Source organism: Anabrus simplex, chromosome 2, assembly GCF_040414725.1.
Source record: "Anabrus simplex isolate iqAnaSimp1 chromosome 2, ASM4041472v1, whole genome shotgun sequence".
NCBI lineage: Eukaryota > Metazoa > Arthropoda > Insecta > Orthoptera > Tettigoniidae > Anabrus > Anabrus simplex.
This window is the reverse complement of record NC_090266.1, coordinates 1148397199-1148414937: the sequence shown is the minus strand read 5'-3', so window position 1 is coordinate 1148414937 and position 17739 is coordinate 1148397199. Positions and strand designations below refer to the sequence as shown.

The window sequence follows — 17739 nt, the reverse complement described above, 5'->3', positions numbered from 1 at the left end:
TGCCTTTGTTCGGAAACAATTCTATCCCCCACATTTAATGTAAAGCGCAATTTCGAGCCTGGTCACTCAAATGTTTTTTCCATTTCAAATGAAGAAAGAAGAGAGTTCGTTTCACAAAATATCGAACATTACACAAAACAAACTAGTTCTTTTGTATCATATTTCCACCCTAGGAATAATATCAGTGCGGCTGCATAGTACAGCATGCATGGGAAACCGATTTCTGACGGTGAGTTGTTGAAAGAAAGTTTCTTATTGACTTCCGACACGTTATTTGAGAACTTCCCTAACAAGCAACTAATAATTAACAGAATTAAAGGAATGCCAGCCAGATGAACTGCTGTCAAGGATAGAATAATAAAAATGAGTGAAGAAGATTCGGAGCAGTTGAAAACTAATTTGGTCCCACATGTATGCAGTATGTTTTGATGAAAGCATGAAAGTGACCTTACAAACAAGGATAGCTGGTTTTTTTTACTGATTTCCTTATGGAAATGTGATGAGGGAGAAATTAGTTTAATTGTTGAGCGTACAAACTACAATATGGAAAGATAATGAAGCTAATGGAGGAAGTGAAGTCCATTCTCAATATTAGTACTTTGGATTTATATATCTAATATTTTTTTTTTTTTTACAATTTGTTTTACGTCGCACCGACACAGATGGGTCCTGTGGCGACGATGGGATAGGCTTACGACTGAGAAGGAAACCGTCGTGTCCATAATTGAGGTACAGACATGCAATCGAATGTATTTACAAGATATATGTATAATAAATAAATAAATAAATAAATAAATAAATAAATAACATATTATGAAACATAATCCGGAATTTGGAAAGGAAGTCGCGGGGGGGGGGGGGGGGGGGTGTTGTAGGTTGTAGACATCCGTTAATGGAAAACAAGTGGCACAGTCAACAGGCGAGAATAATAAACCAGACTTAAAATGGCACACTAGTTGGAAAAGGTTCGCCATCCCTGTGTTAGAGCATCCATGTATTTTCATTCTATAAGGAAAACGTGAAAACTTAATGTTGGGTAGCTTGTATTTGATCTCCTTGGTAACAGAAACGGTTGTTACCATGGTTATGGTCCTTGTTGAAAATGTAAATGTCTTTAATGATGTTTGAACGATATTTCACATGACAAGACTTTCTGAAAACGTGTTTATTGTGAATATCGAACATTCTTTTTGTGTTCTAAATACTTTTCAACGAAATTTTAACAGTTCTGCGCGTAAATAGTGACTTTTATGTTAGTGTACTCCAGAGTACCGACGGTCTGTGAGAAGGCGCAATGTGTATATGAACATAACCTCGGATAATCACTGTCCACTTAGCGATAAACTGTTGAGTGACTTAGAATTTTTAGTGCATTGTTGGTAAATATGGCTATGTTTTTAAGTGATAATGAACTGTTAGAAATTTTGGAGGAAGATATTGAACTGAATAATGACTGTGACATTGATATTGAGCAAGAAGATGATGAAAGTGATTCGTTGCCGCTTGCCGATATATGCGTTCACAATGTATTTGATTACCTGTTTAGAGCTGAAATTGCTAAAGTCAGATATGTAACAGCAATCAACGGTTCAGGAGGCAATTCTGTTGAAAATGGAAGTGGCGTAACAGTGATTGTAAATGGAAGAGTGGATGATGTGAGTACCAGCAAAGAGGATAGTGCCGACTTTCCGGCTAATGATACTGGTGGGAGTGGGAAAGACAATGCTGGAGGAATGAGTAGAAAATGAGAAACCTCCATGGCTCGGGCGGAAGCGTGTCGGCCTCTCACCGCTGGGTTCCGTGGTTCAAATCCTGGTCACTCCATGCGAGATCTGTGCTGGTACAAAGAGGAGGCGGGACATGCTTTTCTCTGGGTACTCCGGGTTTCCCTGTCATCTTTCATTCCAGCAACACACTCCAATATAATTTCATCTGTCAGTCATTAATCATTGCCCCAGAGGAGTGCGATAGGACTCGGCAGCCGGCACAGTTCCTATCCTCGCCGCAAGATGGGGGCTTCATTCATTCCATCCCAGACCCGGTCAATGAACTGGAACAAAGGTTATAGGTTTTCTTCTTTTTCGAGTATAAAATGGAAGAAAGTAGAGAAGGACACAATTACTCCTGAATATAATTTGCCAGCTAGTGTAAAACAGAAAAGGTATTACCCAAAATTTGGCAGACGACAAGAAAATGTCTCGTGGTGAGAGTGACTGCAGAATGTCAAATACTGGCATAGGATATTTCAAGTGGAAAGATACCAAATCTGTAACTCTTGCATCTAACATGCTAGACAACTTATCACTGTTTCCAGAGAACAAAAGGATGGCACACGGAAAGAAGTGATCTCCCCAACAGTTGTTGCAGATTATAACTTTCATACGGGAGGGGTTGATTTGGCAGTCAAACTTAGGACAGTGTATGGACTTGACTGAAGATGCAAGAAATGGTGGCACAGGCTCTTTTAGGGGGACTACTTGAAATAGCATTCATTGATGCAATTTTTTTTATTTCGTTTTCTTTTTGTGAGGTGTAATACATGAAAAAATTCCACTTGGAGGGAAGTTGATCTTGGATTATTGATTTTCAGTGACCCCATGAAAACTTCAAAAAGAAAGTTTAGTGCTGAAAAACAAACAAGAAACAACAAAAGAAAAGGGAAAATCTCCTCCGTCGCCAAAGATGTCAGACAAGGAAACAAGGGCGTTCATTGGCATATTTTCACAGATGTACGGGGTAAGTGTGAATTCTGCAGTTTCCCCAGATACAATCTCGTCTCTACAGTAAATGTAGTCACCGCAATGTGCATTTGTGTTGTAATGAAGAAAGGAAATATTTCAATGTCTATCATGATGTAGCTAATCAACATGAATAACACTGTGAACTGAAATTTTTAAATATTCCTCTAATTTTCAAAATCAATTAATTTATTAATTCATTAATTTTTACTGATTGTAAATTTTAATTGTCTCTGGATTAATTTTCATACAACCTTAGTATTATTAATGTGAAAAATTAACTACTAAATGATAAATGTAGTTTATTTTTGTATCTTGGAGAAAGGTTTTCAGCATGAAATATATCTAAGTACTTATGTTGAACCAGCCTTCATAGGGACCAACGGTACTCTCAAGTTCCATGTACGAAAAACATAGAATTAGAAAAAATTAAAAAATTTTAACACTTTATTGTATTCAAGTAACCCCTTTTCATTAGATTTTCAATGGAAAATTGTGTATAAGTAGGAGCAAAACACCCTTGGTCAGCTAAGGGTTAATTAAGGTACAGCCCCAGTATTTGCCTGGTGTGAAAATGGGAAACCAGGGAAAACCATCCTCAGGGCCGCCGACAGTGGGGTTCGAACCCACTATCTCCCAAATACTGGATACTTGCCACACTTACGTGACTGTAGCTATCGAGCTCAGTTACTGGTTGATTCCAGGACTGGACATAATTTATCCAAAAGAATGGCATGTCGGCTTTAGCAGGATAATCAACCAGTTCATACCTCAAAAAGGATGATTTGCTTGCAGACAAGGATCAAAGCAACACCTTGGCCTCCTAATCCTGAACCCCAATGCGAATGCCTGCGGTCTAATTAAGAGGGCTCTGCAGGAATGCAGTAGTTGCCCGAGCTCAAAGGGAGAGCTGTGGACAATGTTGATCAACCTTTGGGAAGAACTGACCCTTTAAGAAGGGTTCTGCATGTGTCTCGCTGCTTCTGTGCCCAATCGACATCGAACAGTCATAGACCATGAAGATCAACAGACCCAATGCAGATTTGGGTTTGTTTTATTTGCAGAGACAGACTAAACCCTCAAGGCATATTTTAATTTTCTTTCTTGTTTAATCTTTGAGCACAAGGCCAAAACTCCATGGAATCAGTAAAATACACTCTAAAATATGATACTATCTGTATATGGTAACATCCACATCTCCCTTAGAAACAAGGAATCAGTATAATGAAAAAAGATAAATAATAATAAATTTAAAAACATAGCTTGCGGGAAGATTCGAACCTATGCCGGCTCCCAGCTGCCACTGTCAAGTTCAACCCAATGTATCTATCCACACAGCTAATGAATGCACTTTGTTTCTTTGTGACATATTTAGCCTTGTTTTTATTTAGACTGAAGTTAAGTCTCAGAGTACATTTCTTACTTTCTTGTTTTGTTCTCGATACCTCAGCCAAAAATCGAAATAATGAATAGAGTAACCTTGTAATATATACTTATAATCCCTGACACTGCTATAAAGGTTCTCGTGTAAGCCCGCTGTTGGAACTACGCCAAAACAGCTACCAAGAACGTGCTCATATTTTTTCTGGGCAACTGTACATTTGTCCAATACACACTTGCCAATAAATTTGCACAATTCTATTATGATAGAAAAGTGACAAGCAGAAATTGGGACAATTTGCAGCAGAAAAGTTAAACTTTTCTTAAAGCACAGAAGTGCACACTTTTATTGGCAAAGTATAAAACTACCATGTATCAACTAGCCAAGGATCTCTATAATAATTTGCTCCTTCCTTTTGGTCATGTTTGTAACAAGGACTAAGTAATATTTATTTCTCAAAATTATTTTTTAAAAATTCTTGGTAAGAATTTACCTGTTCAACATACTAAAATATTACCACTTAAATTAAATGGCCTGCCTAAACATTAAGTCAAAAGGTCATGGTTCGACCTATGTTAAGGTCATCATCAGCATGATGTACAAGAAATAAGACATACATAAAATACAGTAATACATAAGAATAAAACTAATAAGAAAGATCCATTTTCCAGTCTTGCTGTGATTAAAATTGGTGCTAATTTTACTGGAAATACACCCAGAGTTGAATAGAAAGTGGTCGGCTGGAGCAGTATCGTTGAAACCAGGTAGACTACTTACAATGTAAATGTCAGAGTGAAATTTAAGTTCCGTTTTCCTTCAATGAGGAATAAAAATGTTGGGCATGAACCTAAAGGTAAATAAAAAATACTAAATGTGAGAATGAGAAAAGATGAAATTTATCACATGTTTATCAAAAACTAATGATACCATCAGTAATGAAACTAAAAATGGTGTATATAAATTACAGTTTAGTAACTGCAACTCAATTCACGTCAGTCAGGCGAAAAAATTTTCAAATCAGGATGAAAGAACACATTAGATCATGGAAATTACCTAAAACCAGAGAGTTCCATCTCGCAAAACACCTTATAACAATCAATAATTTCTTCAATCCAGATCGGAGTCACAAAATTCTCCATATGGAAACCAAGGGCTTCGTATTATTTATTATGACTTTGTAGGTGACAAAAAGGAGAAATTTATGTGTTCGCACGGAGCATTACCTCTGTCTACTTTATCATACAACCCGCTCCCCCTCCCTTCACTGAAGCACAGTGGCGGGCAGCAGTTTGCGCTCTAGCACAGCAAATACAGCAAGTTAGTCAATTTGAATCACGCACAAAGATGTAAAAAAGTGACCTCATTTTCTCGAAAAGAAAAACCACCATTCCAATCATGCCCATTCTTTATATAACTAAGAACATCCTTGATTTTTTTGTCAGTATAATTTAGGTACACCCTGAGTTGTACCTCATTAAGTTACAAATTAACTTTAATATAATAATAAGAGACAGGACTATAATAAATGCATGTTTTCTCAAACAGAGAACTTGCCCATTTCATTACTTTCTAGCTGCAGATAGGTGAACTTTTTCCAAGCATGCGTGCATGTTTTGGTCGTTTTTGGGAGAAAATCATGTATAATGCATTTTTAAGGAACTTTTAGTTTAGTCATGCATATAATATACATTATAATCAGTTTAAATGCATGTTTTAATATTTTTTTAAATGTACTGTAATATCCTGGCATAATTTCCCACTTTCCTGATTTTTATTTTCAGTTTTTACGCTTGGTTGTGAATTGAATTTCACCAGTCCCATAATACGCTGTCATTAAATCGGTGTTGTTTGTTACATCATTAGCCCAGAGGCTGGTTGGATCCTCAAATAGCACCACCAAAGGCTATGCAGTTATAGGGAAACCGCAAAAACCAATGGCAGATCCCAAATGAGGCGTACTAGGCAAGATGAGGAGTGAGGCAGTTTGTCATTGCTTTCCTCACTGGGCCAGCCGGTGCTACTGCAGCATGACTGATCCTATGAGCAACACCTTTCATAACACTCAGACACTGGTTGTGCTCCAATTGTCATTACTCAGCACCACCCATACCCCAGCAGCTTCCATATTGTCACAGTCATCGATGAGACTGGGACTTCGGTGGAAGCTACACTTTGCTCTGGCCTGTGCCAACAGACGGATACAAAAATACTGCGTCCATCAAGAAATGGCAACAGGCAGCATTAAATCGGTACGAAATGAAATTGATTAGTTAACATACATTCGTAACTGTAACAATTGTAATTAATAGTTCTCTTATTTCATTCTAAAGTAAATACTTTTTAGCTTCAGGTAGTAAACAGTTGTCTCTTGTCAGATGATACAGTGTGTATCAGAGATGCACAAGCAGCATTTGAATGTAAAAATGTGCAACAGGATTTAATTTACATTAAAACAAACTTCTGTAAACTACCCTCTATGGCAGGTGTGTCAAGTTCATGAGCTGACAGGCAGCTGCGTGCATGAGAAACTGCTATTACAAGCGGTAGACTAAAATATCAGATAGAGCAAGCCTGAAGGAGTGTACAAGTTCATAACTATGATGCTCTGTACAATACATGTATATACAGGACATAGGCCTACATAATTAAATTTGTTCAACACGGCATTTGCATATAATGCGCGAAACAACAAGTTTTGTAATCACCATGTACTAGGAAAAAATAATTAACATGTTGCCAAAAGCAATGAGGTACAAAAGAAAAGTAATTTATTTGCTCAACTTTCCTATGAAAAATTATGAAGCAGAAAAATTCCAAATTCTATGATACTTCTATATCACTTCTATTGCAAAATGTCATGTTCTTATAAACTAAAAAAGGAAAATAAGCTTCGATAAAAGTAGCATCCTTCCAAGTAACTGTGTTGATACAAAAGTACACAAATACAAAAACACACTACCAAATTACTGTGTCAATCCTTATGACACTGCCTATGCAGCTGTATGTTTCAACCATTACACGTAGACCAAATCAGATAACTGAAGCCCTGAGTAAGCAACATGGGCAAGTATAAGCCGACTGAGGGGAAGAAACTTACGCCCGCATTCATAGGCATTTCTAACACAGGCACTGAGCTTACGGCAGGCAAGGATCGACACCGGTGCTCTACAGTAACCAAAATAGAAGCCGCATGACTGCCACTGTGCCAAAGAAAAAAGAAAGAGGACTGAAATAAGAACTTGGAACAAAAATGAAAGTTCATATTTCACTGTACTTTTTCTTTGATCGAGCATGTTTGCGGCATGTTTGTTTCCCATAGGCGACCTGCAAGTCGTGATGAGGATGAAATGGTGATAAAGACTATACATATCTGCTCCCATGCCAGCAAAATTAACCAATGACGGTTAAAATTCCCGACCCTGCCGGGAATTGAACTCGGGATCCCTGTGACCGAAGGCCAGCACGCTAACCATTTAGGCATGGAGCCAGACTCCTGTGGGACCAAAGGCCAGCACGCTAACCATTTAAGCATGGAGCCGGACTCCTGTGGGACTAAAGTCTTGCACAATATTTTAATTAAGAGTAAGTAACTAACAGTGAAAACTCATTACTGTATTTGGAATCTCACTGCCCATATCTGTTGTGTGTGCTACTGTTCATGGTTTTAACTTTGCACTAGCACGTGCAGGTATTTGGCGACGCAAGGATGGGAAAGAGCTAGGATTGGCAAGGAAGTGGCTGTGGCCTTAGGGCACAACCCCAGCATTTGCCTGGAGTGAAAATGGGAAACAGCGGAAAACCATCTTCAGGGCTCCGACAGTGGAATATGAACCCACTCCCAAATGCAAGCTCACAACTGCGTGACCCTAACTGCATGGCCAACTCGCTCAGTGTGTGTGTTACTGCACCACTTGTAAAAATTACCTAATATCAAACTAGCAAAAGTATAGTATAGGTGTAGTTGTAGTTTGCAAAACACCAAGAGTGCTGATTCATTATTGTACTGAGCAATGACTTTGCTAGTCTAGCAATACCCCTGATATCAGTTTGTGTCTTTAGTCTCAGATACCCACTGATACATTAATGATTACTTGTACCTAGAAATGTTTTTAGGAAGTTGTGTAGGCCTACTCAGTCACCAAGGTATGTAGGCTTATTGACTTGAAAATTTATTTTAAAGCTTTCATAAACTTGTAATATTCCAAATACTTTTTTTTCTTGCTAGGGGCTTAAAGCTACAATAACGCATGGAAGGTTTTCAGCGACACCAGGATGGGAGTTAGGATGAGGAAGGATTTAGCCATGGTCTCAGTTGAAGTAAGTTACAGCCCCAGCATTTGGCTCATGTGAAAATAAGAAACCACAGAAAATAATCTTCAGGGCTACCGGCACGGGATTCGAACCCACCATCTCCCAAATGCAAGCTCACAGCTATGTGACCCTAAGCACACGGCCAACTCGTTCGGTATTCCAAATATGTAAATCAAACTTCAATGCTTGAATGGATTTCAGCTTTATCTAATGGTAATAACATGTGTCAAAGAACCCTAAGCTTATATTAAATTTTGCCGAGATCATTCCTATCCTCACCTACAGAACAGAATTAAAGTGGGATAGACTAAACATAAGACACCTCTTCAGCCTGGAAGATGTTAAAGCATGCTTCCTGAAGGCTGTTCTCAGTGTTTCTAAATACACATGGTTGAGACAAGTCCATGAACTCGCTAAAGAGTCGCTCCTAATCGAGGATCTATAAAACAAATTTGCTCTGACATTTACGGACAGCAGGAAGAAGGGAGAGAATATGGAAAGAGATCTGGCTGGATTTTTACACAACAGAGGCCATGCTAAACAGAACTTAGACCAGCACAATGCAGGAGTTTCGCCACATCGCAAATTCTCTTGCAGTACACAGATGAAAAATTGAAAACCTACAACCTGTTTTACAGTCACTGACCGGGTCAGGGATGTAATGAATAAATCAAATATAAGCTATTAGTACGATGGGGTCGCCACTCCCAAGGTGATTTATTAATGACTGATAGATGCTATGAAATGAGAATGGAGAGTGTTGCTGGAATGAAAGATGACAGGGAAAACCGGAGTACCCGGAGAAAAAACCTGTCCCGCCTCCGCTTTGTCCAGCACAAATCTCACATGGAACGACCGGGATTTGAACCAAGGTATCCAGCGGTGAGAGGCCGACGCGCTGCCGTCTGAGCCACGGAGGCTCCCCAGTGCACAGATATCATCACAAAATATGCAAGACGAAGTCTTACCACGATCCAGAACCGGGATGTTTATATAAACTCTGTAATCAAGACTGTAACTGATATCATGTAGCAAGCTGTGTAAAACATGCAAGTCCATCATAGACCTCGGTATCAAATGAAGCTGTCTAGTTCTACATTATGCACGATTTGTGCGTATTATCATTCATTCTAATTTTGCTGAATATTAATAGCCTATTATGCTCATTACATTTTTATTTATTTATTTATTTTTTTTTTTTTTTACAAGTTGCTTTACGTCGCATTGACACAGATAGGTTTTATGGCGATGATGGGAGAGGAAAGGTCTAGGAGTGGGAAGGAAGCGGCTGTGGCCTTAATTAAGGTACAGCCCCAGCATTTGCCTGGTGTGAAAATGGGAAACTATAGAAAACCATCTTCAGGGCTGCCGACAGTGGGGTTCGAACCCATCTCCCGAATACTGGATACTGGGCGTACTTAAGCGACTGCAGCTATTGAGCTCGGTATTACTTTCCTTAAAGTAATATCCTTGTACAAACTGCATTTTAGCGCTCTTGACTACATTACTTAAGGGATGAAGTGACAGTATAATGATAATTCACAGCCTGTTTCCAATCATTTGACTGGATCAGGAATGGAACGAATGAAGCCCCCATCTAACGGTGAGGATAGGAATTGTGCCGACTGCCAAAACCTGTTGCACTCCTCCAGGGTAATGATTAATAAGTGACAGATACAATTAAATGATATTGGAGAGTGTTGCTGTAATAAAAGATGACAGGGAAAACCAGAGTATCCGGAGAAAAACCTGTCCCGCCTCCGCTTTGTCCAGCACAAATCTCACATGGAGTGACTGGAATTTGCACCACGGAACCCAGCAGTGAGAGGCCGGCGTGCTGCCACCTGAGCCACGGAGGCTCTCTGCAACATCAATACTTTAGTTTAATCCGGTAGGTACTTCTGTGCGAAGTTAAGGTCAATTGGAAAGTCTCTCGTGCTACAAATTAAGGTACGAGAGAATTTAATTCACACTGCTCACTTGTTGAGTACGATACGAGCCTCTTATTTGTTCCTGTCACCAGTGACGTTAAAGTGATTTTTTAGGTCTCCATACGGCACTCGACACAATGAAAAGCAGGGCTCTCAAGAATAATATCAGATGGCTGTGGTTAAGGGTTTTGCTCATCACAACACAGCTATAGTCAGTCTTGGACAGATTCTGCATTTGCTTACAGCTCTCTTAGCAAGCCACTGGGCGGTTCATAACGCAATTCATAAAAATGACCCCTACGTATATCTGAGGTGCTGAATGTTTCTTCCTCAAGAAGAATTATTCTTACAGTTAGGGCCTAATCTATTTCATACAAAAAGTATGAGCTTTTAGACTGATGCTTTCTCGGCCTGTAATTGTAGCCATGATATGAGCTTTTGGCGTGTCAAGAAATCAAGGCGAATTTCACCCTATTCAGAATAGCATTCTCTACTAGTTGCTTTACGTCGCACCGACACAGATAGGTCTTACGGCGACGATGGGATAGGAAAGGCCTAGGAGTTGGAAGGAAACGGCCGTGGCCTTAATTAACGTACAGCCCCAGCATTTGCCTTGTGTGAAAATGGGAAACCACGGAAAACCATCTTCAGGGCTGCCGACAGTGGGATTCGAACCCACTATCTCCCGGATGCAAGCTCACAGCAGCGTGCCCCTGACCGCACGGCCAACTCGCCCGGTAACAGCATTCTCAGAGGCATTTTTCTATTTCCCATGACTATGTTCACTTCCCTTTACGAGCAGTTGTGTTCAGGTTTGGTTGTCTTGTAGAAGACATGCAACTTGTACGTTAATAATAAGTACAACAATCATGCAATTTTAAACCACTTTAAAATGACTATCACCCATGATGTGAATACAATCAATGATATTTGGTCACATTAGTCTGTCCAAATATTTATCCAGAAGGACGGAAGAACACTTAACCTACATTTTCAATCTGTTTAATTAAGTGCTATTCTATACATTACCTGACAAAATCACAATCGATTTAATAAAAATACCTTATGAGAATCAATGCCAAAATGTTAACTTCCATTATTATGATACACTACAACAAAATATTTCTGTAACTAAATCTAAAATGGGTAAAAATATAGAGAGGGGCACTCAACGATTATTAGCCATACACTTTCTGAAAAAAAATCCTACCACGAATTAACTCAGGCAAAATAATACCGATATTCCTAATAAATGATAGAATCATTACGGGTTGTACAATAACTAGGTTATTTTTCAAAAAATGTAATATCTCGTTCGAAGTAGCTGTTACCAACATTCTATGCACTTTACATATTACAAAATTTGCACCTAAAGAAGAACATTCCCGCGTCTAATGAAATGTATTAGTTTCGATGACGGCAAGCAATGTTTAGGGATAGTCCATATTAACATTTCACGAACGGTTTCATTTCTCTAATGAGAATTTATCTATTCAGTGGAGATACTAAAAACATTGTATCACACACAAACTTCTTAACAGGCCATGTCACACACTTCCAACCAATACAACTTTTAATCACCTGTTTGTTGATGACAGGTTGAAATATTATCCCATTCGGGATGCAGTTAATATTAATGTGTTGTTCACATATTTACTGCGGAAAGAAATCTCATTTTAACGCGAGACATTTGTTCGACTTATGTTCAGTCCGTACGACTTCGATCATTCGGGTAACACACTCGCAATCACCTCAGCTATGATGTTTAATGTATAAACAGCGGTTGACATTACAAGCAAGTGCGTGGAATTGCGTGGAACGTACAGATAGACACAGCTGCCACAAGATCAGAGACGACTCGGGAGTCAAAACAATCTATCGATAATGAACAACAACCTCTATCGATAGTTTGCGATGTATCAAAGCACGGCCGAGATCAAAGCCACACACATACCGTATGTCTGTGATCAAAGCAAAGCGTGAAGATGAAAGTGTGCTGGACTTCCAAAGCTAATTCAACGGAAAAAATAACGTCATTTCTGAGCTTCAGCCTTTATAATTATTTAAATTGTATATATAATTCTCCTCTCAAACTGTAACTGAGGTGTATGTGTGTGCGTTGGAGAGTCTTCCTTCCACACATCCGAATCACACCTTTCGATTATGTCAGTGCCACCAATAGAAAATAATACATAACGGTAATCAACATTTTTCAGCATTCTCATCAATTAGGTCTACGATGAAATGGCTGATTCAGCTGTCGGTAGGTGCAGAGTGGGTCTCGGCCCATAAGTGACCACGGCTGGTCCGTGGTCCAATAGCTCTGCACTCTGACCGGCCAACCGAGCAGAGGAGGGGCGACCACGGCTCTACCGTGGCTCTTCGTCTCTGCATTCGGGAGACGGGACAGGGCTGGACCTCACGGCTGGCCCCAACTGTCGGCTGTCATGAGAATGGTTTTCCGTGGTTTTCCATTCTCCTGCACGAAGGCGAATGCCGGGACAGTTCCTAGCATAGGCACGACCGGCAATCCCCTCACCTTCTCCGAGCATCTCCTTCACCGTAACAAATCTCCCGGCCTGAGAGTCGGCGTCACCGTCTAAGAGGCCCGCCTCCCCGTTCAGGGGAGGAATAAAAGTATTTTAGTAGTAGTGATTCAGTTTGAGCCACTCTATGTACAGTGTTACAGCTATTTCAACTCTCAGTCATTCAGTGGTGCTAAATCGCTTCAGCCTGCGCAATATGCCCATGAAATTTATCAGGAACCCAATGGGAATAACACGGTGTAGGCCCTACGCATATTCCGTTTTCTAGTTTTCTTCCACCCTCCCCTTGGTTTTTCGGTCATATCAGGCCTGTCTACAGCAAATAGTATATTGTCCAAAAGTGACAGATCTCCTCAATAATCAATGAATGTTTCAGCCAATTTGAACAAGGTTTTTATTTTACTATTTGTTTTACGTCGCATCGACACAGATAAGTCTTATGGCGACGACAGGATAGGAAACGCCTAGGAGTGGGCAGGAATCAGCCGTGGCCTTAATTAAGGTACAACCCCGGCATTTACCTGGTGTGAAAATGGGAAACCACGGAAAACCATCTGTAGGTAGCCTACCTGTACGTTACTATTTATGACTAGGCTATATAGAGTGGTCGCAAAGAACCGAGCAAAAATGGCAGATATGCAAGGGGATGTCGTAGAAAGTAAATTGGAGATACGAGTCAGTTAGGAACGACCAAGACATACTCAGATATTACAAGATGTTGTGTGGAGTGCGGTTCTTGGACATTCGTTTATAGGGTATAAACTGCCCTGACTACAAACATAAACGCCATTATATGTAGAAAGATGCTGAGCAATCGATCGTACAGTGTGTTAGCGTGTAAACACTTTTGTTCCGTATGGGATGAGCAGATAACCACTATTCGATAGATGACATTGAGCTCTAGGTAGGACATTTCATCAAAATGTAGTTTATCTAACAACGAAATTTTACCTGTCGTGATATTGCAGGTCATTAAATAAGCCACTTTTTTCTCCTGATTGGATTTAAAAAAATACATTGCACTGTTAAATTGATCTTCTTACCATTAGACTAAGTGACATTGTAGTCTATTTGTCTGCTGATGTGATATTTGCCAATAAATAATTGTTATTCAGTACACAATTTATAATGTCCTGTGCATCAAGAAGGTTTCAAATTGTACTTCACAAATATTAAACTTTTCGTGATTCAAAGTTTAAATCGTTACGAGTATCAGTCCACTGGGCAGACATTAAAGAAAGCAACCTCTCTTACTTGACATTATGGCTTAGAAACGAAAATAAATACTGTACAATCTTCAGGAATTCAGAACAGTGCTCAAAATATGTTGTAGGTACTTTAGAAAAAAGATTACTCACTTGTCAAACTTGCTGTTCTTTTTTCCTATTTGCTTTACGTCGCACCGACACAGATAGGTCTTGTGGCGACGATGGGATAGGAAAGGCCTAGGAATGGGAAGGAAGCGGTCTTGGCCTTAAGTAACGTACAGCCCCAGCATTTGCCTGGTGTGATAATGGGAAACCACGGAAAAACCATCTTCAGGGCTGCCGACAGTGGGGTTCGAACTCACTACCTCCCGATTACTGGATACTGGCCGCACTTAAGCGACTGCAGCTATCGAGCTCGGTGCAGTATGTTTTTATAGGTATATACATGTTCATTTGAAAAAAGAAGAACTAAAACAGGAAATCTTCAAATGTAAGACATTTTGGCACTTTTTCTACACTCCTGACATTGGACCGAAATATAGGACGTGTCAGCAAAATGTAGGACGTCTACTCACCTGGTCATTTCATATGATTTAAGCACTAAAACTTTCACATGCCCTTTTAAACCGAGGTGACTAATATGGCGATAGAGTATGAATTCCTACCTTAATTATGCTTTAATTCCATGCAATATTTACAGCTTGGTGAGTTTACTCGGTCAATTCCGACCACTCTTTATAACTATGCGAATGTTGCCAATTGTGTTGTACGGTTCAAGTTTCACGTTCCAGCTGACGCAGTTCCTTCATCGCAGTGTAAATGTACGAAACAGAACTTCAAATGACGATAACACTTACTCCAGCTATCTGTGTTATAGACCATTGAAGTACATTGACTGAGCAAATGTGTTGGGATAGCGGAACACTGATGCGCAGGTGTGTTGTCTGCGCACCACACGCCCCCTGTGCCAGCGGCAGTTGTATAGGAGACCTTGTGAGCAGTGGCTGTGCATGTGACAGGTGTAACATGGAACGTCGTCGTGAGCTGACACCGTTCGAACGGGGTATGGTGGTCGGTGCCCGACGGATGGGAAGTGCGATTTCGGAAGTGGTGCGGGAATTCGGCTTCACACGATCAACCGTGTCCAGGGTGTATCGTGAATGGTTGAATGCGGGTGTCACCGTCCACAACAGATGAACGACCGGCCGTCCAGCCACCCTCGATGACCGTGACCGGCGACATCTGAGACGGATTGTCAATAGTGACAGGCGGGCAACCGTGCAACAAATTATGGCACAATTCAACACAGGCCGTGCTAGACACGTCTCCCAGTGGACAATCGGTACGAACATGGGTTCTATGGGGTTTGGGAGTCGGCGCCGCACACGGGTGCCACTGTTAACACAACGTCATCGGGTACAACGGCGCGCATTTTTCGCCAGTCACCAGGGATGGACACTGGAATAATGGAGTAACGTGATATGGTCGGACAGTAGTAGAAGTCAGGGACACGGCCACCACCACCACCACACGCTCTCGGGAGAGGCCTCCTCCTCACGCTGGCTAAGAGCGCGACTCTAACCTCACATCCGCTATCGTGGAGGGGCTTAACCTAACTTTTTATGCGTAAGAGTGCTAGCCTAACCTCAGTTTTACGGCCGGATGGCCTTCCCGACGTCAATTGAACATGATGGCGGCTATACATGACTCCTTATGAGACACCTTAAGGGTGCTTGCGCAAGAACTTTTGACACGCAAGACAGAAAGCCTAACCTCAGAAGGACCTAACCTCAGTTTTACGGCCGGATGCCCTTCTCGACGCAAATTGCACAAGATGGCGGCTATACATGACTCCTTATGAGACTCATTAAGGGTGCTTGCGCAAGATGGCGGTCGCGAGATGGCTGCTATACATTGGCTCTTATGAGACTCTCTTGGGATGCTTGCGCAAGATGGCGGCTACAAGATGGCGGCTATACACGCCTCCTTATGAGACGCCTTAAGGGTGCTTGCGCAAGATGGCGGCTGCACTTATGAGACGGCTTAAGGGTGCTTGCACAAGATGGCTGCTGCTCTTATGAGACGCCCTAGGGAAGCTTGCGCAAGATGGCGGACATAAGATGGCGGCTATGCACGGCTCCTTATGAGACACCTTAAGGGCGCTTGCGCAAGATGGCTGCTGCTCTTATCAAGAAAGGTAGCTTAGAGGCTAACGTGCCGTGCTAGAAACAACGGTTTGATTTATTAAAATTGGGGCTTAAATGCAAAATGTTAAATATCTCGAAAACGGTGCGTCGTAGAGCAAAACGGACAAAATTTTCCCCCCAGTACGTAGGTTCGCAGTATCAGGAACATGATAGCATAAGAAAAAGTAGTATAATGAGATCAACGGTTCGATTCCTACTTAGGCCTTTTGGCATTTGGTCTGTTTTAGCTTGTATTGAAGCAAGTTTTTGTAACTTGATCAGGTCTTGGTATGGTAAAGAGTATAACGTGCCGTGCTGGTTCGATTCATTAAATTTGTGGCTTAAATGCAAAATGTTAAATATCTTGAAAACGGTGTGTCGTAGAGCAAAACGGAGAAAAGTTTTCCGCCAATATCCAGGTTCGCAGTATTAGGAACATGATAGCATAAGAAAAAGGTAGTCTAATAATGAGATCAACGGTTCGGTTCCTACTTAGGCCCTTTGGCATTGACAGCTATTTAATTCTACAAGATGGCGACTATACATAGCTTCTTATGAGACTGCTTAAAGGTGCTTGCACATGATGACTGCTATACATAAGCTCTTACGACACTCCCTAGAGATGCTTGCGCAAGATGGCGGCTACAAGATGGCGGCTATACACAGCTCACTATGAGACGGCCTATGGGTGCTCGCAAAAGATGGCGGCTGCCCTTATGAAGAAAGCTAGCTTAGAGGCTACTGCGCAAGATGGCGGCTGCTGTTATGCATGCAATTTGAAATTTTACGTGCTCTTGTTTGTAAACAAAGCCACGTGCTTTTTAACAGCGGTCATCCTTAATCAACAGAGCATCGTGCTGCCATCTTTAGCTACTACCTTTGAAATGTGGTTGCGGCAATGTCCACGTAACAGCTGTCATCCGCTATCCTTAATTAACAGAGCGCCGTGCTGCCATCTTTAGCTACTACCTTTGAAATGTGGCGGCGGCAATTTGAAAAACATCTACGTGGTTTTGATAGCTGTCAGCCGCCATCTTTAAACAAAAAACGTATCGTGCTACTATCTTTACGCCACTAAACCTAATCCTTATACATGTGGTGGAGGGTGATTTAAAAAATTCTACGTGCTTTTTTGACAGCTGTCATCCGCCATCCTTAATCAACAGAGCATCGAGCTGTTATTTTTACAGCACTAAACCTCATACCTTTGAAAGGTGGTGGCAGGTAATTTGAAAAATTCCACATGCTTTTTTGACAGCTGTCATCTTAAACAATGGTGGCTCTACATAAGCTGTTAAGGCCTCATCCTCATCCTCCTTCACCTCCTCCTCCTCCGCCTCCTCCTCCTCTGTGAAGGCATAGCTTGATCGAGCATGCATCGCGAAGGAAAGAGTGTGCAGCGATAACATCATTGTGCACGTCTAGACCTGCAGATTAC

General features: G+C 41.0%; 1 protein-coding gene across 2 annotated transcripts in view; it reads right to left on the bottom strand.

Annotated features, from left to right (window-relative positions):
• The window catches only part of Hsepi (D-glucuronyl C5-epimerase), a 178571-nt gene extending 166366 nt beyond the window's left edge, over nt 1-12205 (bottom strand). Inside the window, exon 1 of one of the 2 annotated variants that reach the window (XM_067142103.2) lies at nt 11943-12205. The gene's annotated coding sequence lies outside the window, so the exon portion shown is untranslated. The remainder of the gene's footprint in view (nt 1-11942) is intronic. The other variant, XM_067142105.2, reaches the window with a different exon arrangement.
• Nucleotides 12206-17739: the final 5534 nt, after the last annotated feature.